A 27,322-nucleotide genomic window follows, 5' to 3' on the forward strand; every position below is an offset into this window, starting at 1 on the left:
TGCAAAGTAGCTCAAGAGGATTACACAAAAAGCAGAATAAAACCCCTTTCATGTGTCTTCCGTCATTACTTCGACACGCCACTTGTTGGGCCCCGAGGGAGTCGGCGGCTTAATCCCGACCCCTCTAAACGCCAGCGGGCCCTCGGGAGCCCTTAAGAGTTTCCGCTCGCCCATCGATCATTTCAGGCGAGGCGGTGCCGTCGAATCCTTTTTGCGAGTAGTGTAAATTCCGGATTACGCGGCACAACTGATTAAAAGTTGCGGGATCGACTCTGTTTTGTCACCGGATTTAGAAAAAATACTTCATAGATCACACATGAACATTATGCCATCTGGTTTCACCACTAAAATCGATTCAAGCCACGAATAATTGACGTGTTAATCCAAAGAGAGAACTTAAAAACCACTTTATATGTTTCCCAAAGGCAGAATAGTTACCATACGCAGTATCATTTAACAGGAATTCAAACAAGTTCATTTTGTAGAAAATGTTACCATGAACTGTCACAAACCAGGACAGGAATGAGAACCCAATCGCGTAACGCTATTCACAATTTATTGGGAGGGGAGGAATGCGCGCACACTCGATCCGGGGATCGACGGTCGCGGAAGTAGATTGAAATCAGAACGAGGGAATGGTCAAAATCAAACGGATCGGATTAGAAAAAAATACTTCATAGATCACACATGAACATTATGCCATCTGGTTTCCCCACTAAAATCGATTCAAGCCACGAATAATTGACGTGTTAATCCAAAGAGAGAACTTAAAAACCACTTTATATGTTTCCCAAAGGCAGAATAGTTACCATACGCAGTATCATTTAACAGGAATTCAAACAAGTTCATTTTGTAGAAAATGTTACCATGAACTGTCACAAACCAGGACAGGAATGAGAACCCAATCGCGTAACGCTATTCACAATTTATTGGGAGGGGAGGAATGCGCGCACACTCGATCCGGGGATCGACGGTCGCGGAAGTAGATTGAAATCAGAACGAGGGAATGGTCAAAATCAAACGGATCGGATTAGAAAAAAATACTTCATAGATCACACATGAACATTATGCCATCTAGTTTCACCACTAAAATCGATTCAAGCCACAAATAATTGACGTGTTAACCCAAAGAGAGAACTTAAAAACCACTTTATATGTTTCCCAAAGGCAGAATAGTTACCATACGCAGTATAATTTAACAGGAATTCAAACAAGTGTATTTTGTAGAAAATGTTACCATGAACCGTCACAAACCAGGACAGGAATGAGAACCCAAACGCGTAACGTTACTCACAATTTCTTGGGAGGGGAGGAATGCGCGCACACTCGATCCGGGGATCGATGGTCGCGGAAGTAGATTGAAATCAGAACGAGGGAATGGTCAAAATCAAACGGATCAGATTAGAAAAAAATACTTCATAGATCATACATGAACATTATGCCATCTGGTTTCACCACTAAAATCGATTCACGCCACAAATAATGTACGTGTTAATCCAAAGAGAGAACTTAAAAACCACTTTACATGTTTCCCAAATGCAGAATAGTTACCATACGCAGTATCATTTAACAGGAATTCAAACAAGTGTATTTTGTACAAAATGTTACCATGAACTGTCACAAACCAGGACAGGAAACAGGAATGAGAACCCAATCGCGTAACGTTACTCACAATTTCTTGGGAGGGGAGGAATGCGCGCACACTCGATCCGGGGATCGATGGTCGCGGAAGTAGATTGAAATCAGAACGAGGGAATGGTCAAAATCAAACCGATCGGGCTGAAAATAAAACGGGATCAAAACACGGGCAAATTCACAGGACTTGCCATATCACACAGAGTCTAGCAGGAGTTTCGCAGGCAACTCGCAAGACCGCGTTTAAGTCCAGCAGCAATCTGTCAACACGTTTCAGCTGGTGTCAGTGGGCGGGGCCAATTGGGCGCCGTGGCAACCGTGACAGAACCTGCCGCCACACGACGGGGACTAATTGGGCGCCATGGCAACCATGACATGAACAACTAGAATGGCTGTGCTTTATTAGAGCACCACCCAAAACATTTTGAAGGTCTTTATTGAAATACTGCTGAGACAGCAAAACCAAAGGGATTTGTCAGTTTTTTTCTGGCATTTTCACCTCTGGAGTGATCTACCTGGTTTGCTTATGAAAGATTATGATCCTGGCTAAACTAGTTCTCTCCTGGGAGGCTAGAATAGTTGCTGAGTCACCAAAACCTAAAATGCAAAGTCGGCTTTTTTACATCTGGGGTGACCTACCTGACTGCCTGTAAAAGATTGTTTTGATAGTCAATCTCATTCTGCCCTGGGAGAGTGTTTTCAGGAAGAAATGCTTAGTCAACAAAAACAAAAGTACTGAATTACCGTAAATTCCGGACTTTGGATTACTTTCAACGGGACCCGGACTCTGCAGGTCTGCATCAAATCTTAAGTACCGGTATCATTTTCCATTCATTTTGCCTTGTGTTTGTGTTACGTTTTTTAATGTGGGCGCATGCGGCTTATATACAGGTGCGGCTTGTGTAAGTACAAAAGCGGTTATCCTCTTAAAATGCGGTGGGTGCGGCTTATAATCAGGTGCGCTCTATAGTCCGGAATTTACTGTAGGTTTTTTGGTAAAATTTCAGATCTAGGGTAACCTACCTGACTGCCTGTTAATTATGGTGGTGATTAGCAAACTTCCTACTTTTATTGGGTAGAAAGAAACAAACCCATAATTTGGCATTGCCACCTTTGGCTGCTAAACGCCGAGTGTGCCGTGGCCCCCGCACACGTTTTCAATTCTTCGAGTTGTTTACGTCACGTGTTTTTAAATCAAGTTGATTATTAAAGACAAGCACATATTTACTACTGCGCTAAAGGAAATTGCTAGTGATGTCTGCATCAGGTAAAATTTGAGCCCTATATTTCTAGAGAACAGCGCCAGGAAACCATACTGTGGAGAAAATACAAGATTGAAACACAAACATGGTTTTTGTGCTCTTGTCATTGGCGGTTGTTGCAGTAATGAACCAAATTGCATTTGCTTATCATCGTTCCTTGAGGATATAAGGAAACTTCAGCAACGCTACATTGACTACGATTATTCAAGTACAGTGGGACCTCGCTACTTCGCGCTTCGACGATTGCGGATTCAGAGCTTCGCGGGCCTAAAAAAATAATAATAATAAAATAAAAAAATGTAAAAAAAATAAATAAATATATATATATATTTTATTTTATTTTTATTTTTTAAGCATTTTTGAAGCGGCGTCGCTACTTCGTGGTTCCACGTTCGCGGGTTCAGAGCTTCGCAGGTCTAAAAAAAATAATAATAAAATAAAATAATAAAAAAATAAATAAAATTAAAAAAAAATATATATATTTTTTTTAAAGCACTTTTGAAGGGGCGTCGCTACTTTGTGGTTCCACGTTTGCGGGTTCAGAGCTTCGCAGGTCTAAAAAATAATAATAATAGATTAAAATAATAATTAAAAAAAAAATAATAATATATATATATATTTTTTTTTAAGCATTTTTGAAGGTGCGCTGCTACTTCGCGGATTTTCACTTATCGCGGGTGGTTTTGGTCCCCATTAACCGGGTCTAAAAAATAATCTCATCTCATCTCATTAGCCGTACCGCTTATCCTCATTAAGGTTGCGGGGGTGCTGGAGCCCATCCTAGCAATCATCAGGCAGTGGGCAGGGGACACCCTGAACTGGTTGCCAGCCAATCGCAGGGCACACAGGGACAGACAACTCACTCGCTCATTTACACCTAGGGACAATTTGGACCGGCCAATTCACCTGAAATGCATGTTTTTGGAATGTGGGAGGAAACCGGAGTGCCCGGAGGAAAAGCACGGGGAGAACATACAAACTCCGCACAGGAAGTCTGGAGCTGGATTTGAACCCACGCAGGAGGTTCCCAAGACCTTAGAACTTTGCCGCACACGCGCTAACCACTGCGCCGCCGTGCTGCCTCAGCTAACTTCCATTGCTGTTCAATTGGGATTGATAAATTGTGAGGACTTGATCTAGGAGTGAATATGTTGAAATATCGTGAGTACATTGTAAATATTAAATAAAGCTCTGTGAAATATCCCGTTTTGCTCCTGTTATGAATTATATACGTCATGTTGGCAAAAAAATTGACTACCGTAAATTCCGGACTATAAGCCGCTACTTTTTTCCCAAACGTTCAACCCTGCGGCTTATTTAGTGATGCGGCCAATTTATGTAATTTTTCTAACAGCCGCCAGCGGCGCTCGAGTTCAAGGCACATGACGCAGCTTACAAGCTAAACGCAATCGAGCAGTCCGATAAAGAAGGAACAGAGCTACTGCACGAGTTTGCGAGCGTGTTGCTAGCGTGTTTTTGGAATAAGGAAGCGTGGGACGACGTCTATATGTCAAAGTCTCTTTCCTATACTAGACGAGGACAACTTTGATAACGTCAGTTATAGGGAGGAAGATGAGAACAGTTTGCGGTGATTTCTACATGTCCGGTATGTTTTTTTTAACAGGCCCGTTAACTGTATTGCGAGCGTGTTGTTAGTAGCGTTTTGCTACCCTTCACAGGCACGGTTTGGGATGAAAGTTATAATATTATTATTAAAGCTTTAAAAACTCTCTCGGTGTACCGTCTTTCTTTGTAAATATGTGTAAGCCATGTATAATATGTATTTGCAACTGTATATTTTTTTAATGTATTTATTTGTATTTATTTCGGACACTTATTCTGATAAGTCTTGCACTGACCAATTCAAAAGAAGGGGCGTAACAGACGCGGGGGATGACGGGAAGTGGAGACCGGTAAAGGTGAGTGTTTGTGGACACGGCAGACAATAGTGGATACATATTTTTCCCACCCTTACCTTTGGAAATATACACTTATCACTTTCCGTTCACTTTGCCGGCTGTGGTTTTTGAACCGTGTACTCGTTATTGCAGGACCTAATTGATTTTTGCAATCCGGAGATGGTATAAGAGCTTGCTCTGTCCACTCCACGCATCGGCCCGGTATTGCAGTACCTCCGGGAACGGTGCATTCGCAATGATCGCAGCAAGGCTTTAAGGCTAGGACCTTAGCTTGGCCTTTTGGATGAGAGTAAGAGTCCCGGCTCCTAGGCTTTGTAGCGTATTCTGAACTGACCGATAACGGATAATGGATAATGAATAAAGAAGATAGAACAATAACCCTTAAAAAATCCATCCCCCCAGTTAAAATCGCGAGACTTAAAGTAGGGCTTGGATTAATTTTGTGATTGTGATTTTAATGTGATTGTGATTTTTTGATTGATTTTAATGCGGGTGCATGCGGCTTATATACAGGTGCGGCTTGTGTAAGTACAAAAGCTGTTCTCCTCTTAAAATGTGGTGGGTGCGGCTTATAATCAGGTGCGCTCTATAGTCCGGATTTTACGGTAATTTCTCTAGAAGGGCATCATAAATGTTTCGAGACAATGGTGTTTTGTATTTAGAGCACATGTGTTGTGGAAAAGAGAAGTTTGCTGTCTTCCTCTGTGCCACCGTATTTCTAACTGCAGTATTTAAAATGTAGCAAAAAAGTACTCCGGAAAACGATATTCTGTGTCGATTGTATCAGTTGACGGGGATCGGTTCTTGGTGCGGTAGGCGGGCCAGAAGGCAGCCTTGTTCTGAGAAGCCTTGAAATGATCTGATTAGCTTTATAGCGTCTCGTTGTCGTTTCCTGGAAGGACGTGATGTCAGGAATGACGTAACCATGGTTACCCTGAAAAAAGAAACAAATATACTGATTCGCTCCTTTTGAAATAAAATACATTGAGTTATTCATTCCATGGTTTAACCAAGGAAGTGCATTTCTCACAAAACAATGGTAATCAATGTTTGAATAAAAGAAGGAAATAGTCTTTTTTTAAACTTTTTGTATTTATCACAGTTCATATAAATTCATATAAAATGAAAAGAAAATAGAATATATGGTAAACTAGTAAAAATATAATTTTTGGATAGATCAAGTCAATTCACTGTTCTTTGTCCAAAAGCATACGGTTTTACTTTTTCATTATTATTTTTTTATGCCCCCCCCCCAAAAAAAAAACAACTAAAATATAAATTCACTGTGCTGGTTTTATTTGACTAAAATATTTCCCTAAAATCTTTAGAATTTTTTTAATTACATATTAATAAATAATAAAAGTAATAATGGATACAACCTATAATCTACAAAATATTAGAAATCTTATCTTGTGATATTTTAATTGTACTGAATATTTTTTTTAAAAACCATGTACTTTTTGCTCTTTACAAAATAACTTTACTTTTTTATATTTTTAACCTTTTTTCCTAAAAAAAAAGTCTTTACTTAAAATGAGCAAATCCAAAGGCTCAGTTAATTTTCTGCATTTAGACTAGAGTATTTTTATATAAAAATATTTCTAAAATTCAGTATGATATAACAAATATGTATGAAAATACATAAGTATAATATATACCGTATTTTCCGCACTACAGGGCGCACCGGGTTATAGGGCGCACCCCCCAAAAATAGTTTTTGGTCCTATATCTTCCATAGATAAGGCGCACCGGATTATAAGGTGCTACAATGGGAACGTGGACAAAACAGTCAGATAGTTCAGTCCAACTGATTACCCCCTTAACATTCCCAAATCTTGCAAAGAAGCAAATACGTGTCGTAGACACGTGCGGATGTGGTGTCCGTACGATGTCACTCAAATGCATCGTTTCAAATATCATTCGGAGGGTTAAAGTCTTGGGATTCAAGAAATGTCAACCATTCCTTAGTTTCTATTTTTTTTTCGCTCGCAACTTTACTGTGCATATGACAATAAACACTTGCAATTGAGTTTGATTTAAAAATAGACACTCCATTCCATCCATTATCTGCACCGCTTATCACAGAAACATCGAGTTCATTCTGAAACAAGATACTGGGAAAATATATATATAGCCAGGGTAGCTCACCGAAGTCGTTGTGTTCAATAATGATGTGCAGCCATGGTCCTCTTATATCCGTGAGTGTAGTAAATCCAGGAGAATAAAATATTTACAAATACAGAATAGTAAAAAATGCTTTCTATATGCCGTCAACCACGTGCTATACGCATTCATCTTTTTCAGCCAATTGCAGGCTTTGTTTTGCCGCTTCAGCCAATGCCAGCCTGTAAATGATAAAAAGGATCCGCCCCTTGACCTCCGAATAACTTTAGCCAATAGTAATAGATTCAACTGATGATTGACACATCTTTTTCGGCCAATTGCAGGCTTTGTTTTGCCGCTTCAGCCAATGCCAGCCTGTAAATGATAAAAAGGATCCGCCCCTTGACCTCCGAATAACTTTAGCCAATAGTGATCGATTCAAATGATGATTGACACATTGGTTAAATAAATCCCAGCATACACCGCGGACTACTTGGCGTTCGGGGGAAAATCTAGTCGGCGGCTGCAAGTTAGTTGGAAAACTTTGCAATTTTAAAATTGATCCATAAATACGGCGCACTGTATTATAAGGCGCATGGTCAACTTTTGAAAAAAATTAAGACTTTTAGGTGCGCCTTATAGTGCGGAAAATACGGTATCTACTTTTGCTTAGATAATTCTTGAGAATAAAAAAAATAGATTTGAAATTAACTGCCAAACAAAGAAACAAGAGAAATTTACTTCACAATTGAAAATCAAAATTAAAAATGATTGTGTCAATTTTTTTACATTTCTTCTGTCAAATGAGAAGTACAATTTTCTGTTGTGAAAAATATAAAAATATAAAAAAATAAAATACAATAACGCGAAACTACTTTGTAGATTAATATAAATTAGTTGTTTAAAAAATTTATTAGAAAATTAATACAATATAGAAAGTATTGAGTTAAAATATTTACTAACTGTTATCAAGCGAACTGCGAATTTTTTTAACAACAAATACACATTTTGTTCATTGTTACTTGCAACAAGAATATTAATATTAATACTCTTTTTCTACATTATTCTAACTGGACTTTTTCTTAATTTGTGTAGATTAATGGAGTTTTAATTTAATATATAATAATTAATTTAATATATAATACATTTAATATTTATCATACACATTTTTACAGCATTGGAAAAACGTTGATTTGTGTCATGTTTGTCTTTTTAAAGAAATTATATTGAAATAAAAATATATATTTCTTTCGATTTAAACATTTGGTGCCACTCTGCAGCGGTAAAGAGCCGCACACGGCTCCTGAGCCACGGGTTGCCGACCCCTGAACCTAGAGACTTGCTTCTTTTTTATGGATACCCAGAAATGTAAGGCGGGCTGGATTAATCCATTCAACGGTCCACATCCGGCCTGCAGGCCATATATTTGACATGCCTGATCTGAAAACTGCTGATCCAAGATTTTCTATAACTTTCCCACCTTTTACACCCCATTTCACACGTTTGGCACGTTTTCCACTCATTTGCACGAGTGCATTTTCACACCAAGGAAGCCGGACTCATTAAAAGCTGGCCCGGGACCAACATGGCCGTCACGGTCCGACTCCTCGGCGCCTCCGTTTGGCTGCCCGTGACAAGTCGTTTTCTGCATCAGACGTATAAGCGAAGGGTGAGAAGTCGGGGCCCCGGGGTCCGGGGCCAGCCGGCGGATGACGTTAGCCGAGCAGACAGCTTCTCATGCTGTCAAGACGCTTTTCTCCCGTCCTCAAGTCTACACTCAACCCACTTTTCACCACAAAAAAAAAACCCAGACTCATCTGAACGTTCGAAAAGTAGATGGTTTCGTCTTGAGGAGAAATGTCAGCGTGCCACATTTGCTTCCGTTTCGCTGGAACAGAAAAAAAAAGCAAATGGGAGGAAAAAAACAAGATTTCTGTCATCATTTCCTTCCTGTTCCTCCTCTGGACAAGTGGTTTTCAAATGGGGTTTTATATATACAGTGGAACCTCGGTTCACGACCATAATCCGTTCCAGAACCCTGTTCGAAAACCGATTTGTTCGATCACCGAAATCATTTTTCCCATTAAAAATAATGTAAATCGTTTTAATCCGTTCCAACACCCTGAATGTTTACCTTGAATGGTTACCGTATAGCTAACCCAGGCTAATCGTACGTTCGCGTTATCGTAATCTTCCGTACGAAAGATTACGCTAACATGAACGTGTAAAAATAAAAAAAAGGATAAAGAAAAGAATTATGAATAGGATTTCTTACCTTTGTGGTGGTCAGCAGAAGGCGCAGGTGGAAGGTGGGGAGAGGAAAATCATCAAAAGTTTTTCAACCTCTTCCAAAACTTGCAGCCGTTGCTTGCTTATAGCACTCACTCCCTTAGCCACATCACTAGATTTCACAGCCTCCTTATTCTTTAGTATCGTACTGATCGTAGATTTAGCCATGCTGTATTCCCTAGCAAGATCAGACACTCGCACACCTCTTTCATATTTTGCTATTATTTCTTTCTTAAATGCAATAGTTGTACGCACTACTTTTCTTTTTTCACCTGTAGCAACTTTGCTGCTTGCACTGACTTTCTTCGGAGGCATAATAAGGGGCTAAGACACCTGTACGCCGCTCAGCATCGCACCCTAGTGTACGCATTACCGGCGTTCGAACTCCGATTTTTAGACCGAACAGCGAAGCAAGAATTTCTCAAAATTTTTGGTCTGACTCCGATTTGTTCAAACTGAGAGGCGTTCGAAAACCGAGGTTCCACTGTAATACATACACACTCACCAGCAATTGTATTATGCAGTACCTGCTTAAGCACTCTCTAACACTTAATTTCTAAACAGCCAATCACATGGCAGCAACTAAGTGCAATTACGCATGTAGACATGGTCAAGACAATCTCATGCAGTTCAAACCGAGCATCCAAATAGGGAAGAAAGGTGATTATAGTGACTTTGAACGTGATATGGTTTTTGGTGCCAGAAGGGCTGGTCTGAGTATCCCAGTTCCTGCTGATCTACTGGTTTTTTTTACGCTCAACTATCTCTCGGGGTTACAGAGAATGGTCGGAAAAAGGACAAAATCCAGTGAGCGCTCAGTTCTGTGGGCGGAAGTGCCTTGTTGATGCTAAAGGTCAGAGGAGAATGGTCTGATTGGTTCGAGCTGAGAGAAAGGCAACAGTGACTCAAATAACCACCCAAGGTAGGCAGAAGAGTATCTCTGAAGGAACAGTTCGTTGAACTTTGAGGCAGATGAGCTACAGCAGCAAGAGACCACTTCATTTAGCTAAGAACATGAAATTAAGGATACAATTTGCACGAGCTTATTGAAATTGGACAATAGAAGATTGGAAAAACGTTGCTTGGTCTGATGAGTCTTGATTTCTGCTGCAATATTCAGATGTTAGGGTCGGAATTTGGCGTCAAAAATATGAACACATGGATCCTTCCTGCCTTGTATCAACGGTTCAGGTTGATGGTGGTGGTGGTGTAATGGTGTGGAGAATATTTCTTTGGCAATCTCTGGGCCCCTTGGTACCAATTGAGCATCGGTGCAACACCACAGCCTACCTGAGTACTGTTCCTGACCCTGTCCCTCCTTTTATGACCACAATGTACCCAACTTCTGATGGGTACTTTAGCAGGACATGGCACCATGTCATAAAGGTGGAATCATCTCAGACTGGTTTCCTGAACAATGAAAATGAGCTCATTGTATTCAAATTGCTCCACGGTCTCCAGATCTCAGTCCAATAGAGCATCTTTGGGATGTGGTTGAATGGGAGATTCGCATCATGGATGTGCCGCTTACAAATCTGCGCCAACTGTGTGATGCCATCATGTCAACATGGACGGAACTCTTGAGGAACGCTCCTACCACCTTATTGAATCTATGCTTTGAAGAATTGAGGCAGTTCTGAAGGCAATGGAGGGTCTAACCCAGGGGTCGGGAACCTTTTTGACTCAAAGAGCCATAAAAGCAAAAAATATTAATTTTATTTTGGGAAAGAGCCACACCATATATTATGAGACAAATTTACTAAATTGCTAAACCCGCGCCCCAGACAAAAGCTTAGTCTTCAGCACATTTATTTTTGATGATTTGATAAAAATTATGAAAAGAGAATAATGCCAGAGCCCCTGTCCCAAAATCAACAAACATACCACTTTAAACTTGTCTCTTTCTTGCAATTACTCAAGATCGGTTAAACTCCTTTTGACCCTTTTTTTCATACATATTGGTTTCAAAACCAGATGCAAGCATTTATTTTGCAAAAACGTCACAACATTCTGAGAATAGGGAGCCTTATGTGCTTACCTTTGGCGAGAGATGGGAGGGAATGCTTGTACTTTTTGCATAGCTCCACCCATCCCTCCCACTCACCCAATCAAATGACTAAGTTCTCTTCCGGTGTTTTGGCGTATTTACAGTTCTGTGGATTCATCATAAAGTATCTGAACACAGATTATATAGTGAACTTTTAAATAAAGGATTCTTTAGCGTTGTACAGCCAAAACGAGTTTTTTTTCCCGCTTTTTTTTGTGTGACACCTTGACTGTAAATTGTAGTGAAAAACGTGCCCTATATATACTGCGAAGTGTTTCCTTTACATTTAGCTTTGGTTTGGCTTTACGTGTACCTGAATAGCATAGACATTCCCGGTTTTGAACAAGATGGAGAAATTTTGCATGCAATCAAATTGGTCTCTGAGCCATAGGTACTCATAGAAAGAGCCATATATGGCTCGCGAGCCATATGTTCCCGACCCCTGGTCTAACCCATTACCAGCATGGTGTACCTACAGTATTTATATATATCCATGCATCCATTATCTGCACCGCTTATCCTCAGTAGAGTTGCAGGGGTGCTGGGGCCCATCCTAACTATCTTCAGGAAGTGGGAAGGGGACACCCTGAACCGGTTGCCAGTCAGTCGCAGGGTACGCAGGGACAAACAATTCACTCGTTCATTCCCACCCAGAGACAATTTTTGATGGCCCATCAACCTGACATGCATGTTTTTGGAATGCGGGAAGAAATCTGAGTGCCTGGAGGAACCTCCTCGCAAGCATGGGGAGAACATGCAAACTCCTCACAGGACGGCTGGTAGCTGGATTTGATCCCATGACCTCAGAACTGTGCTGCAGACGCGCTAACCACTCAGTTCCTTAAGGGTTGATGGTGATCGTTTGTGCACAGCAGTTTTGAGATTTTTCCACAAGTCTGGACTTCGGTTTGGCCCTTCTAACACCTATATATTTTCTCCCGCTCTGCAGAAATAAACCGCAAGTCGCAACATTCTCTTTTTAGTTACAGACCGATATCTGAGAAAAAAATGAAGAAAATCATGAATATTCTTATACATTTTTCGCTTTTTTGAAAAATAGGACATTCGAAAACACTTTACCCGAGGTTCATAATCCACATTAATAGGAAAAGTAACAAAAACAGTGATTAAATATCCGCATTTCCGATTCTGGAAAACAAGACGATAGTCCTTTTATTGTGTATTTAAATAAATATGTGCTAAAAATGTTTTTTAGTCCGGTCTAAATTGTTTTTTTTTATACGAGTACAAATGCCTTTGTTAAAATTAAACTTCTAAACTAGACTATCCTTTTAACTGTATTTGATGAGTGTTTGTGAAGCGTTTTGGGAAACAACAGTTAAAAAAATGGTCTGTGTTCATTTTAATGAAGGTGAAAGAGCTACTTTCTGACAAATCAACATACTTTAGCTAGCGGCATCGAACGGCTTTTACAACAAATACACGAACCCACACAATTAGCCGTGTTTCGGTAGTACAAACAACCGCTCGCTTTTGGTATAATAAAGTCAAACTTGAGATGAAATGTGACAGAGGGAATATACTTACGTCGCGTCGCCGAGTTCCCTCCTTGATAAACTGAGCACCACATAAGAAGGGGGTGAGGTGGGAGGAGTTGAAGGAGGGGTGGGTGAGCGAAGCGGCAATAACTAAGCATTGTGTCAGGGCCTCCCCCTCCCCTTCACAACAAGAGTGTCCACACCGTGTCCTCAGTTGACATAAGCTCACGCTCAATGGCGTCAAGTCAATAAGTGCTTTTATTGAGAAAGTAAGGTATATTTTTTAGACCAGCGAAGCTCTGAACCGCGATCTAGCGAGGTTCCACTGTAGTTCATAACAAAGGTTTGACTACGGTATTATTTTAAAGCTTATCTCTTATACTTTCCATTGGTACCAAAAACCTGAATTTGACATTTGCCTCACTGACGATGATGGGGGTGCGGTATTACGTTTTGCACCTTGAGAGAAATCTATCCATCCTCTGTTAAGCTACCTTTCCTCATAGCAACAAACTATGACCCATCCAGTCTTTTTATTGTATTTACTCTGTTTACTAAAGAAATAGGATACCCCAATTACATGTCACGACTAGCAGTGGAAGGTCTACGAACTATCACTCAGCGTGTCCCCTTACCCGAGTGCCAGCGACCCAATTTTCTTCATCAGGTGAGCTGCCATCTTGCGGAATAACTGTCTTTAGGGCAGACTTTTTTCTTTTTTACCAATGACCCACTTTGAAGCGTCTCCTCTGTCTCCGCAAGCGTGTTGCCATTGAGTGAGAGCTGTTACCACAAGACGTGGCATGAGGCGATAAAAGCTGAGAATATCATGGTTTCGCAATGTGTATACCTTTCTTTTTCCTTCTTGGAGTCTCTGACGGACTTAGTGCAAGCTCCGGAGCAATCGGTTTGGAGCAGACGCTTGGCTTGACTCGGCGGGGTCAACGGGGGGGTACAACTCGGTATAATAGGCTTCGGGTTCGGGGGAGAAAAAGCTCGTTAGAGATGCTGGATCTTTCCTGCACCTTCTGGGTCGGGTGGTTTCGGTCTAGTGAAGCAAGGCCAGGAGGGGTTAACGCAGGTGTGTCGAATGGGTGTGTCATCTGAGCTTGGGGGCCACATGGTAGAAAAAAACGCTCACGGGGGCCGGACTCGAAGACTGAAAGGAATGAGAGAAAGAGAAACGGGGAGAAAAAGAGACAAAGAGAGAGGAGAATATGCAGAAAAGGGGAGGCAAGAGAAAGGAAGAAAGACGGAAAGAGAGAGAGAGAAGAGGAAGAGAGAAAAACTAAGAGAAAGAGAGCGACAAATAGAGAAAGAAAGAAACAAATACTGTACAGAGGGAAAGACAAAAACAAAGAAATTGAGTCACAGTGACAAAGAGGGACAGAAAGAAAAAAGAACGAGAGACAGAGAGAGAAAAGAGTGAAAGTAAGTAAGAGAGAGAAAAATAAGAGTGTGAAAAACAGAAGAAAGGTGAGAGTTAAAGGGATGGAGAGAGAGAGAGAGAGAGAGAGAGAGAGACAGAGACAGAGAGACAGAAGTTGGAAAGGGAAAGAGAGAGAGAGAGATAGAGAAATAAATACAGACGCTGCCAGACTTACGAACGAGATCATTCGTAAGTTGAATTTGTTTGTAAGTTGCTTCAGTGCTATATTTTGTATGTTAAAGGTTTATAACCTGTATTGTTTTGTACTAAAAAAATAAACATTTCAGAAAGTAATATGCTCTATGAAGATAAATCAAGTTACATTTACCTTACTTTTGAAAGATGTGCATCAAAAGGTCCTTCTCCATGGTAAAAAGTGGCCAAAAAAAAAAACGTTTCGACCATTTTCTCAACCGCATCAAGCTTTCTTATTCCGCTTTCGTTTCAAAAGAAACGGCTCGCTTCTTTTATAATAAACACCGATCATATTGAATGTATGCACGAGATATTTATCAATACAAATGTCCAAGTTCTTAGCGCACTGGACATACAGTATGGAATGTTTACACACAAACTAGGAAGAGGAAGCTGGATTTCTTCTTCGGGTGGATGCTGGGTGTGCTCTCACAGCGCCACCACACGCCGGTAGCGGCAGAAAGAAGCACTACAATAATGTCCTGTATTCGGAAAAAAGTGCACAATACAAAATCTAACTTACAGCAATGGCCCCAGATATCCCGAAAAAAATGTTTGTATCATCGTATTACGTAACTCGAATGGTCGCAAGAAGGGGAGCGTCTGTACAGATACTGTGTCTTGTGATTCGTGGATTTGGGACATCAAGTGGACATATTCAAAACTGCAGTTCATTTTTCTCTTGCACTTTTCGCAGCTTTGTCATCTGGACTAGATTCAATGTATTGGTGGGTCTGATACGGCCCACGGGTCAGATGTTTGACATCTTCTGTAACCAGGGTTGGGTAGGGTCACTTTAATTTGATTACTTTCAATTACTTTTGGATTACTCCAACACCAAATATGCTAATAAAAGACAAAAGAAACTAAAAATGAAAAAAATGATGACTCACAACACGTGGTAAGCTTTCTCTCCTGGCTTTGATCTCCGGCAAAACTAACGTAAAATGCGACAGAAACAAAATGAAAATAAATCCAAATAGCTTGCCAACATCATTTTTGCCGTTCTATGTATTCCGTTACTCCCCAATCCTGCACAAAATTGAGTCATTTTATTCATATTTAGTTTCTTTTGTCTTTTATTAGCATATTTGGTATTGGAGTAATCCAAAAGTAATTGAAAGTAATCCAGTTAAAGTAACCCTACCCAACCCTGTCTCTAACATGGCGTGGACGTTGAGGACAGTAGCTCTGGACTGGCATAAAAATCATCATTGTCTTCTGGTTGTCTTTTTTACTACAATTCTTAACGTTTACTTCATCCATCCATTAATCTTCTGCGGCGCCTCTCATCACTAAGGTCGCGGGGATGCTGGAGCACATCCCAGCTATCTCCGTACTGAGAGCATGGGACACCCTGAACTGGTTGCCAGCCAGTCACAGGGCACAAAGAGACATACAACTCGCCTAAACACAGTTTGAACTGGCCAATTACTTGATATATGTTTTTGGGAACTCGAGCGCCTGAAGGAAACCCATGCAGGCACAGTGAGAACATGAAAACTCCACATGGCCTTCCTCACCCTACCACGCCAGAAAATGATCTCTCTCTACTACAAAAACTGGCAATGTCTTTAAAACATAACACACATTTGTCAATGGGTCAGAACCTCTCAGTTAAAATTCAGTTTTTTCTCCGTTGACGTGCAGAATAATTTTTACCCACAGCCCAAAAAGTCTAGAGTCATCACCCTGCATGAAAATCCGCTGACTTGGCATTATTACGGTCACCAATATGATCTCAGCGAGCGCCCTTCAAACGCAGACGGTGACTCCAAACCGCCTTCAATACCGCTCTGAATGCTCAATCGGTTAGCTTCAGGGCCACGCTCGCTCTTCTTGACCCTCGCCGCTAAAGGAACATCTTCTCCTCCAGGGATCAATAAAAGCTCACATTAGCCGGCTAATGTACAACAGGGACCTGCGCAAATAGCCGTCCCGTATTAATCACGGCCGTGATTTGTGTGCCTAACGCATGAGTGTGATTCTCGCTAGCTAGCTAGACGCTAAATGTCACGCTGGCTGCGTGCAACGGCGGGGAACTGCTGCAGAGAAGAATGAAGCTGGTGGACTATTACCCACTTGATTTTATTCAAATGCCATTTAAGGTTGCATGTAAAACTCCACAAAGCTTTGACGCTTTTGTGCCAAATATGTTCCGCCCACCTTTGGAAATTAGGTTTTTACCTGGACTTTTTTTGTTGTTGTTTTTCTAGAATTTTTCTAATTATTAGAATTTATTTTCTGGGTCAGATGTTTTTATTTCCCCAAATACAACCATACAAATTAAATTAAAAATATAAATTATATTGTGTTTTTATTCAATTTTAAGGGGATTATTTTCATCGATGAAGCAGCATAACAAGTGATGTAAGCGATAGCTCCCCTACTTATGACCATTCGACTAACGAAAAACGATAGATACGAACAATTTTTTGGGCGTGTGGCATGCAAAACATTACCGTATTTTCCGCACTATAAGGCGCACCTAAAAGTCTTAATTTTTTTCAAAAGTTGACCATGCGCCTTATAATACAGTGCGCCTTATATATGGCTCAATATTAAATCGCAAGGTCTCGCAACTTACGCAACAGCCGCCGACTCGGATTTTCCCCTGAACGTGGAGTAGTCCGCGGTGTATGCTGGGATTTATATACCGACGTTCCATTGGCTAACCAATGTGTCAATCATCATTTGAATCGATCGCTATTGGCTAAAGTTATTCGGAGCCTCGGATAGGCTAGAGGGCCGAAACAAACCCTGCAATTGGCCGAAAAAGATGTGTCAATCATCAGTCAAATCGATCGCTATTGGCTGAAGTTATTCGGAGCCTCGGATAGGCTGGAGGGCCAAAACAAACCCTGCAATTAGCCGAAAAAGATGACTGAATAGCAAGCTTGCTAAACTACGCCATAAAGAAGCATGTTTCATTAGTCTGTATTTATAAACATTTTACTCTCCTGGATTTACTACACTCACGGTTGTAAGAAGACCATGATTGCGTATCATTATTGAACGTGAGAACTTAGGTGAGCTATGCGGCTTTATATTTTCCCGGTATCTTGTTTTAGAACAATCTTGATGTTGCTGTGATGAGTTGAGTGAATTCAACTCAATTCCAAGTGTTTATTGTCATATGCACAGTAAAGTTGCAAGCGAAAAAGAAAATAGAAACTAAGGAATGGTTGGCATTTCTTGAATCCCAAGACTTTAACCTTCCGAATAATATTTGAAACGATGCATTTGAGTGACATCGTACGGACACCGCATCTGCACGTGTCTACGACACGTATTTGCTTCTTTACAAGCTTTTGGAATGTTAAGGGGGTAATAATTTGGACTGAACTATCTGACTGTTTTGTCGACGTTCCCATTGTAGCGCCTTATAATCCGGTGCGCCTTATCTGTGGAAGATATAAGACCAAAAAACATTTTTGGGGGGTGCGCCCTATAACCCGGTGCGCCCTATAGTGCGGAAAATACGGTACATGCCTTCTGTGTTTTTGTCCGCCATGGTCTGTTGATTTCTACGCTATTCGGAAAAACATTGAAAAAAAAGAAAGGAAAATTGAAGATGAATGAATCAATGGTACGCAAGTGGAGGAAGGTGAAAAAAACAAAAAAGAAAGGACACCCAGCATCCATCCGGAAGAAAAATCCAGTTTCCTCTTCCTAGTTTGTGTGTAAACATTCTATACTGTCTATGTCTATACTATCTCCAGCGCGCTAAGAACTTTGACATTTTTATTGTTTAATATCTCGTGCATCCATTCAATACGTTTGCTGCAAAGTGTAAAGAAGAGGCGAGCCGTTTCATTTGAAATGAGAGTGGAATAAGAAAGATTGAATAGAGCAAAAAAGAAAAAAAGGACCAGATTGAAAAAGTAGTGAAAAGCTGAGAAAAAAAGGAAACAAAGGGAGAGAAAAAAAGAGCCAGAAGAAAAGATAGAAACAAATAAAGGAAAAAATAAATAGAGAACAAAAAAGCAAGAAAAAAGTAACAGCTAGGAAAAAATAAACACAGTGAGATTTAAAAAAAAACGTATACAGGTATACAGTATACCATATTGAATACGGGTAGAGAGAGAGAGAGAGAGAGAGAGAGAGAGAGAGAGAGAGAGAGAGAGAGAGAGAGAGAGAGAGAGAGAGAGTGAAATTGATATTATAACAAAAAATAAAACTGTAAAATATGTTGTATGCACACGGAATAGGACTGCAGCAAAACCACTACGAACCATTCAGTACGATTGTATTAACCGCTCTCAACCACATGCAGCCATCGCAGTTTATTTCGCTTGTTAACATTACCGGTTACATATTGAAAATAAAAACTGTGAAAATGTGATATTTGATGAGTGTTTGTGAAGCGTTTTGGGTAACAACAGTTAAAAAATGGTCTGTGTTCATTTTAATGAAAGTGAAAGAGCTACCTTCTGACAATAACAACATACTTTAGCTAGCGGCACCGAACGGCTTTTAATACAAATACACGAAACCGCACACAATTAGCCGTGTTTAGGTAGTACAAACAAACGCTCGCTTTTCGTATAATAAAGTAAAACTTGAGATGAAATGTGACGGAAGAGAATATACTTACGTCGCGCCGCCGAATGCCTCCATGATAAACAGCGCTACATAAGAAGGGGGTGAGGTGGGAGGAGTTGAAGGAGGACGGGGTGAGCGAAGTTTTTTGTCAGGGCCTCCCCCTCCCCTTCACAATAAGAGTGTCCACACCGTGTCCTCAGTTGACATAAGCTCGCGCTCAATGGCGTCAAGTCAATAAATGCTTTTATTGAGAAGGTAAGGTATACTTTTTAGACCCGCGAAAGTGGAACCGCGAACTAGCGAGGTTCCACTATATTCCCTTTCCAATCGGAGTATTGCCTGCTTGTTAGCGTAGTTCGGTGTCAAAGTCGTAAAAATAAGCAGCACGGATTAAGCATTGACGGATGGCACTCCTTTCCTTGTAACAGCTTTGCCGGTATTTCATCTCGGAAGGCATTAGGTCACCGGGGAGAAGGATTGCACGTGCCGACCAGCAGGAAACTCAATTAAGAAAAACCATCAAGATATCGTTAAGGTTAAGTGGAAGGAAATATGTCTTGTATGTGAACCAGCTCCTTTAATGAGTCCTTGCATTAATACACGGAAGACGCCGCGATGCAAAATCGACTTCTTATGTATTGTATGCAAATATTCCGGTCTAAAATCGAGTGAATATTTTAATCATCTACCGAGTTCTAAATATAGTATCGATGTTTCGTAAGAATGGAGATGATTAGCGGGTTTTCTCGCCTGTGATCTGATTGGCTCGGCCGGTTGAAGATCCGGAGCCACGTTCGAGTGGCCTGACATACCCCTTGCCAGGGTTGGGTAGGGTTACTTTAACTGGATTACTTTCAATTACTTTTGGATTACCGTATTTTCCGCACTATAAGGCGCACCGGGTTATAGGGCGCACCCCGAAAAAATAGTTTTTGGTCCTATATTTAACATACATAAGACGCACCGGATTATAAGGCGCTACAATGGGAACGTCGACAAAACAGTCAGATGGTTCAGTCCAACTTATTACCCCCTTAACATGCCCAAAGCTTGCAAAGACGCAAATACGTGTCGAGAACACGTGCGGATGCGGTGTCCGTACGATGTCACTCAAATGCGTCGTTCCATCATTCGTAAGGTTAAAGTCTTGGGATTCAAGAAATGCCAACCATTCCTTAGTTTCTATTTTCGCTCGCAACTTTACTGTGCATATGACAATAAACACTTGCAATTGAGTTTAATTTAAAAATAGACACTCCATTCCATCCATTATCTGCACCGCTTATCACAGAAACATCGAGTTCAGTCTGAAACAAGATTCAGGGAAAATATATAGCCCAAGTAGCTCACCGAAGTCGTCGTGTTCAATAATAATGTGCAGCCGTGGTCCTCTTATATCCGTGAGTTTAGTAAATCCAGGAGAATAAAATATTTACAAATACAGAAAAGTAAAAAATGCTTTCTGCATGCCGTCAACCACGTGCTATACACGTTCATCTTTTTCGGCCAATTGCAGGCTTTGTTTTGCCGCTTCAGCCTATGCCAGCCTGTAAATGATTAAAAAGGATCCGCCCCTTGACCTCCGAATAACTTTAGCCAATAGTGATCGATTCAACTGATGATTGACACATCTTTTTTGGCCAATTGCAGGCTTTGTTTGCCGTTTAAGCCAATGCCAGCCTGTAAATGATAAAAAGGATCCGCCCCTTGACCTCCGAATAACTTTAGCCAATTTTGATCGATTCAACTGATGATTGACACATCTTTTTCGGCCAATTGCAGGCTTTGTTTGCCGTTTAAGCCAATGCCAGCCTGTAAATGATAAAAAGGATCCGCCCCTTGACCTCCGAATAACTTTAGCCAATAGTAATCGATTCAAATGATGATTGACACATTGGTTAGCCAATGAAACGCCGGTAAATAAATCCCAGCATACACTGCGGACTACTTGGCGTTCGGAGGAAAATCTAGTCTAGTCTATTTCTCTTTGGATTTCTTTCTTCCTCTCCCATTCTTTTCCCCCTCTCTCACGACTTTATCTTTTGTTTCTTACGCTCTCTTCCTCTCTTTTTCTTTCTTCGCCCCACCCTCTCTCCTTCTCTCTTTCCTTCTCTCTCTCTTTCTCTCTCTCTCTTTCTTTTCCACCCCTTTTGTCTCTTTCACTCTCTGTGTCTCCCTTTTTCTCTTCCTTTGTTGCTTTGTCTCTTTCTCTCTGTGTGTCTTTTAACCTCTTTTGCTCTAACTTCCTTTTTTCCTTTTCTCTCTTTTTTTTCTTTCTCTCTTGCTACCCTTCGCACTTTCTTTTCTCTACTTCTGTCTTTCTATTTCTCTTTGGCTTTCTTTCTTCCGCTCCCTTTCTTTTCCCCCTCTCTCATGACTTTTTATCTTTTGTTTCTCACGCTCTCTCCCTCTCTTTCTTTCTTTGTCCCGCCCTCTCTCCTTTTCCCTCCCTCTTTCTCTTATTTCTTTCTCTCTTTTTCTTTCTCTTTAATCTACTAGTCCGGCCCCCGACAGAATGTTTGTTCTATCGTGTGGCTTTGACACCCCTGGATTAGTGTTTCGGAGTTAAGGTTGGTCATAGGGTTTCTGAGTTGAGTGTTAAGGGGTTAGGTTTAGGGGTGAGAGTTAGTCTCAGGAATGCCCCCCAGGGGTACGCATACCTCCCATTGGCGAATCCCTGCAAAAGTAACGATCAAACACTTCATAGGTGGCGTGCAAATGAGGCTGGAGTCCCTTTTGAAGATTTCAATTTCAATTTTCATTCCCTACCCACGTTTCCTCCAGCAGGTGTGTCGTTCTAAGCGGCGTATCAAAAGACGTCTCTTTGCAAATCATCCACTTCTTTAACCCACTTTTTGCATGCGCTCCCCAGTCTGGCTCTTCCTCCTCCGCAGATTATGTCCCGAGAATTCCAGCCGTCACGTCCCCGATACATGTTAAAATGACACGCTATTATTAGATGTATTTTTTAAATATTGATTTGGTCGATGTAATGGCTTTTGTTAATTATGCATGAGTTAATTTCAGCGCGTTAAGGTAAAGAAAGTGGGGCAAATGGGGCGGAGGGGGATTCAGACCTTAGCTTTGTCATCCGTGTTGGCGGAAATTTAAGTGAAAACCGAAATACTTTACTTTTTTATTGTAAAAATGTAAGAAGGATTACATTATCCCTTTGTGCTCGTTTTGTGCACGAGATACACTGCAAAATAAAACTATAACAGGGATTTATAGGTACCGTATTTTCCGCACTATAAGGCGCACCTAAAAGCCTTTATTTTTTTCAAAAGCTGACCATGCGCCTTATAATACAGTGCGCCTTATATTGTAGGAGAAAATGCAGGTTCGATATCTTTTAAGTCTTCTTACGTGATTTAATCAAGTACACGGAGGCTTGCCATGAGGGGGAGCTCTTTATTTCATCATCCCAAAGAACTCAGAGAACTCCAGACATAACAATGCTTTTATAGCTTCAATTTGAGTACAACCCAAGAGGTGGCGGAGATCTGACGTCTTAACTAGGAAGGAAAAAAAACATCTGACCCAGAAAATAAATTCTAATAATTGGAAAGATTCTAGAAAAACAAAAAAAAAAGTCCAGGTAAAAAACGATGAGTACAAAAATATTATTATTTCGTTTTTGGTTGTGGTCTATGCAAGTATTAATTAGAAAGTAAAACACATAGATGAAAACGTTTTTGGGGTTTTTCATTTTCTTCCACTTGCGTACCATCAATTCATCAATCTTCAATTTTCCTTGCTTTTTTTTTTTTCAATGTTCTTCCGAGTAGCATAGAAATCAACAGACCATGACGGACAAAAACACGAAAAGCATTTAATGGAGAGAAAGTTGTTTTGCATGTCATCAATACTTATGAGGACAACCCTGTTCAGCCTTCACAATGTCTTTCAAATTGCTAGATACGCTACAGCCATAGCATCCATGAGTACTTCCGCAAAGACTGTGTGCATTGTACGTGATGTCATGTGTCCTCTTCTGTGCACGCGCACAGGAGACGCAGAGAAGTCTCAGGAGATCGAGAATGACATCGTATTACACCCAAAAATCGGAAATGAGCATATATACACCTCACCCTTTAGCGACGCCCACACTTCACCCTTTAGCAGGCTCATGGTGTCCTCAGCTACGTCTGCCGCTTTTCAGCAAACACAATTTTAAAAAATCTGAGACTTTCATGTGCGCCTTATGGTTTTTAAGATACGGTATTCATTTTTTTTTCATTAATCGAAGATGTTTATGTTCTTCGCTGAATTTTGAGTCCTCTATGTTGATGTCCCAGGACACAATGCATCTTAATATAAATACACAATTGTGTGCTCTAACTCTGATGATCAAAAAGCTCACCCTCACCCCACCCACGCACAACTTTTCAGGCATGGGATTATTCGGTGCAGCAGGGGCAGATTATAAAGATCATCGTGTGAGTTCCCTCTGATGAAGTCTCGATGGATCTCCGAAATCAGATCATTCCATTCGTTAATTACCGGCAGCAGCGCAATAAAACCTCGCCATTATCCCCGAGGCTGCCAAGCAAAAGCCACGTGGTCGGTTTATCGGGGCGTAGCGGGGACGTTGTAGTGCTGGTGCCTTATAAACAGTGTTGGGTGCGTTACCGCAAAAAAGTAGTTACCGTTACTAGTTACTTCATTCTAGAAGTTAGCCTGCTACCTGACACCCAAAAGTATACTGTATATATATATACATCCATGAGTTATTCGCATATGTAATATGTACATATTGTATGTATGTATTTGTATGTAATCATGTTTGTAATATGTAATATGAAATAAAGTGAGGATACATGGATGCTATATATATATATATATATATATACATAATTGAGGCCAACCACCTAAAACTGCTTAAAAATATCCATATAATAAAATAAATAGAAGAAAACGTGTTCACCAACCTGTGGAAGCCCGTGAGCCTTCATAATTCTTGACTAATATTGAGAAATAGCAAACGAAACCTTAGCCGAGAAACTCCAGATAGAGATAGATAGATAGATAGATAGATACTTTATTCATCCCCGTAGGGAAATTCACACCTCCAGCAGTCTACCCCGTTGTTTATTAACAGATGAACATGATGCCCTAGGGGTGCTTGTAGCGGAGCGGATGACGTCACGCCAGTCCAAAAGTTCGACATCCCTGCGGCAGATGAAAAATCCAGGGATACACCACCTCGTGTTAGCAAGTCCGCCTCCTCTCCGATTCCCCCCGGCTTTCGTGTCTCTGTTTAGCGGCGTTGAAGCCATATAGCTCCGGGTAGCTCCGGGTGGCTACACGTTAGCGTCCGGAATGCTAAACGTGAGCCACGTTCCCGCAAAACACAGCAACTGCGCTCCCTGTGCGCTTCGATGTTTTCCACCAGCACTCGATGATCTTATTTGGTCGTGAGTTCGCATTAACCATGATTACGGATGGTACCGAAGACTTATAACGCCGCTAGCCGCTTCGCTAGCTCCGGCTCATCCATTTTGTCTTGTCCGTTCTGTTTAAGCTCTTCTTTTTTGTAAGGCATGGAGTATTTCAAAAATATTTTTTCAGATAAAAAGACAAAAATATTCAAAACGGAGCTCTGAAAATGCTGGTCTACTAGTGATGCCAAGAGCCAAGAAGAGAACCGCTGGTTCAAGAGCGGTCTCCATTCGGGTCCCAGTGCTGTGGAATGCTTTTCTCCATGTGATACGATCTGCAACTTCACTGGAACTGGTTGAAATCTAGGCTTAAAACACACTTCTATTCTATAGCTAATGAATGACCTATATTTCCTGTTGACAATATCTGCATATTGTTATTGCCACATCCGCTGCAGCCTGGTCATCCTGGAACGGGGATTACCTCATGTGCGGTCCCTTCTCAAGGTTTCTTAATTTTCCTCATGTTGAGGTTTTTGAGTTTTTCCTTGCCCTCATGTAGGTTTTAGATCAGGGGATGATGTCATAATAGTCTGTAGTTTGCAATAGTCTGTGGTCTGTGAAGCCCTTTGAGACTTGTGATTAAGGGCTATACAAATAAACATGACTTGACTAGAACATTTCTGTGCTCACGTTTGCCCCATTGATTACCCATTGGTTATTATTGGTTGTTATTATTGTGTAAACCCCACCCCCTCCCTACGGGCTGCCTACCATTCGCTACTGAGTAAAGTATCTATCTATCTATCTATCTATCTATCTATCTATCTATCTATCTATCTATCTATCTATCTATCTATCTATCTATCTATCTATCTATCTATCTATCTATCTATCTATCTATCTATCTATCTATCTATCTATCTATCTATCTATCTATCTATCTATCTATCTATCTATCTATCTACTGGTGGCAGACTTCCAAATTCAAACCCCTGATTTCAGTATTTTATTTTATAGTTGTAAATACAAACAATGCAATGCCTGTTGTAAAATATAATACTTAAAACTGCGAAACAAAATAGTTTTCCCCAGATATTTAGAATCTTGTATCGGGTCACAAAAGCCATTGCCTCAAATTACAGCGGTCCGGCTCATTTTTGAAAAGCGGGTTGTCACTACACTAAAAAATAACAGCGACCAGATAATGAAGGTGCTGCATCTGAATAAGACAAGGAGGCTTTCCTTGCAACTGGTGACCATGGAAACCAGTACCATTTGTTTCATGTAGGGTAGCAAACCCCTACCCCAAAAAACGACCTGGAGGAAGCTGTGAGCTATGAATTACATCTTAGATGAGAGTACATATGGTAGGGAGAATATCAGTTGGGAGAAATTATTTCACTCTGTGATTTCGATGCCACTGTAACTATATTGAATTGGGCAATATGAACATGCAAACTCCACTTTGATGATGGCGGACTAAAATTTAATAATGCCATCCTGGGCTAGGGGGTAACAGGTACTGATAGATGGCGTTGAAACTCTTGAACTGTTTTTAGTAAGTAGCGGGGTAACGCACCTTGTTGTGATGACGTTTGAGTTTCAAATTTTGTATCGAGAAAAGTAATTGTGTTCCTTACGTTGTTACTCCCAGCACTGTTTCTACATATCTCCTCCAGAGAAACTCGGCAGTGAGCTCTGTTGTGTCAAATCCACGCGTCACTTTTCATTTCCTGGCCAGTAGTTAGTGAGGGAGCTCCATGTGGGAATGATGGACAGCTGGAATAAAGAGGCCTCTGGCAGCTGCCACTTGACCGTGTCTTAGTCCAGATTCGATAGCACCAGCTTTGGGAATTAACCCGCTTTTGTTGGCGCGTCATTGGGAACTTTGACACTCATGCAGTCCCCAAAAGTTTGTTATTGCCCATTTGAAGGCTCTTTCATATTTTGCAGGTCACATATTATATGTACACTGATTTTTATCCACTACTTGTGTACTCTGTATAGGAAATACATATTATGTGATCCCTTGTTTATCCAGGTCAGAGGTGGGTAGTAAAGGAGTACATTTACTTGAGTGAGTTTTAGGACATTTTGTACTTGTAGGAGTAACCGCTGCACCTGAAACACGTTTGTTCTCTCGGGACCTGCTCACAGCGTAAGTCAATTTGGGATATTGGATCGCGTCCATAACGTTGCATTTCATTTGAATAGTCCGCAACCCGACAAAAGAGCATTTTGCTCGTCTCACAGCAATGTGGGTTAGGGGATAATGGGTTGCAGCCAAAGAAGTTCTATTCATTTTAGGCAAAAACGAAGTAATCTAAAACAGTCAAAAAGTGTGCTCTACTGGTCCAGCTTGCGACAATATGTGATAATGGATAATAGTTCACGCCTGCGTGAGTGCAGTGCACTTTTTGGTTTTCAAAATAAGCAAAAAGAGCCCCCAGACCCAACAAAAATGCCCTCTCTTTGCAGCAATACGTGGTCGGGGATGATGGAGTGTGCACTGAGGCCTAAAATGAACTACACTGCTATTGGCTGAACTCCATTATCCTCACTCAACTAGTACTGAGAACTAGAACCGAGAGAGCATATTTGAAATAATGAAATAATAATTATGTCCTCTCAGGCCACCCAAGTTCCCTTAACACAGAATATAAAACAGTGATATCAACGCGTCCTTTTTCAGTCCTTTCCTCCTAAAATGAGCATATCTGTGGGACTATGACCCTTTAGCCCCAGTCGACTGTTGCTCTGAGCAGAAGCCATGAGAGTGAATGGTAACAAGAAAGGGGCTACTGTGTAAATTTTTGCATATTTCTGGGAGTTCTGGTCCCCATCAACCGTGATAAACAAAGGATTACAGTACAGTGGAACCTCGGTTCTCGACCATAATCCGTTCCAGAACCCTGTTCGAAAACCGATTTGTTCGACCACCGAAATCATTTTTCCCATTAAAAATAATGTAAATCGTTTTAATCCGTTCCAACACCCTGAATGTTTACCTTGAAT

The 27,322-nt window shown here is 40.9% G+C and overlaps 1 protein-coding gene and 1 pseudogene across 2 annotated transcripts in view; both read left to right on the forward strand.

Moving 5' to 3' along the window:
* Positions 1 to 27,322, forward strand: part of esamb (endothelial cell adhesion molecule b) — a 161,084-nt gene that overhangs the window by 63,558 nt on the left and 70,204 nt on the right. The window lies entirely within an intron of this gene.
* Positions 4,954 to 5,044, forward strand: LOC148358845 (U2 spliceosomal RNA; annotated as a pseudogene).

This window comes from Urocampus carinirostris, chromosome 10, assembly GCF_059441175.1.
Source record: "Urocampus carinirostris isolate Australia breed hairy pipefish chromosome 10, RoL_Ucar_1.0, whole genome shotgun sequence".
Lineage (NCBI taxonomy): Eukaryota > Metazoa > Chordata > Actinopteri > Syngnathiformes > Syngnathidae > Urocampus > Urocampus carinirostris.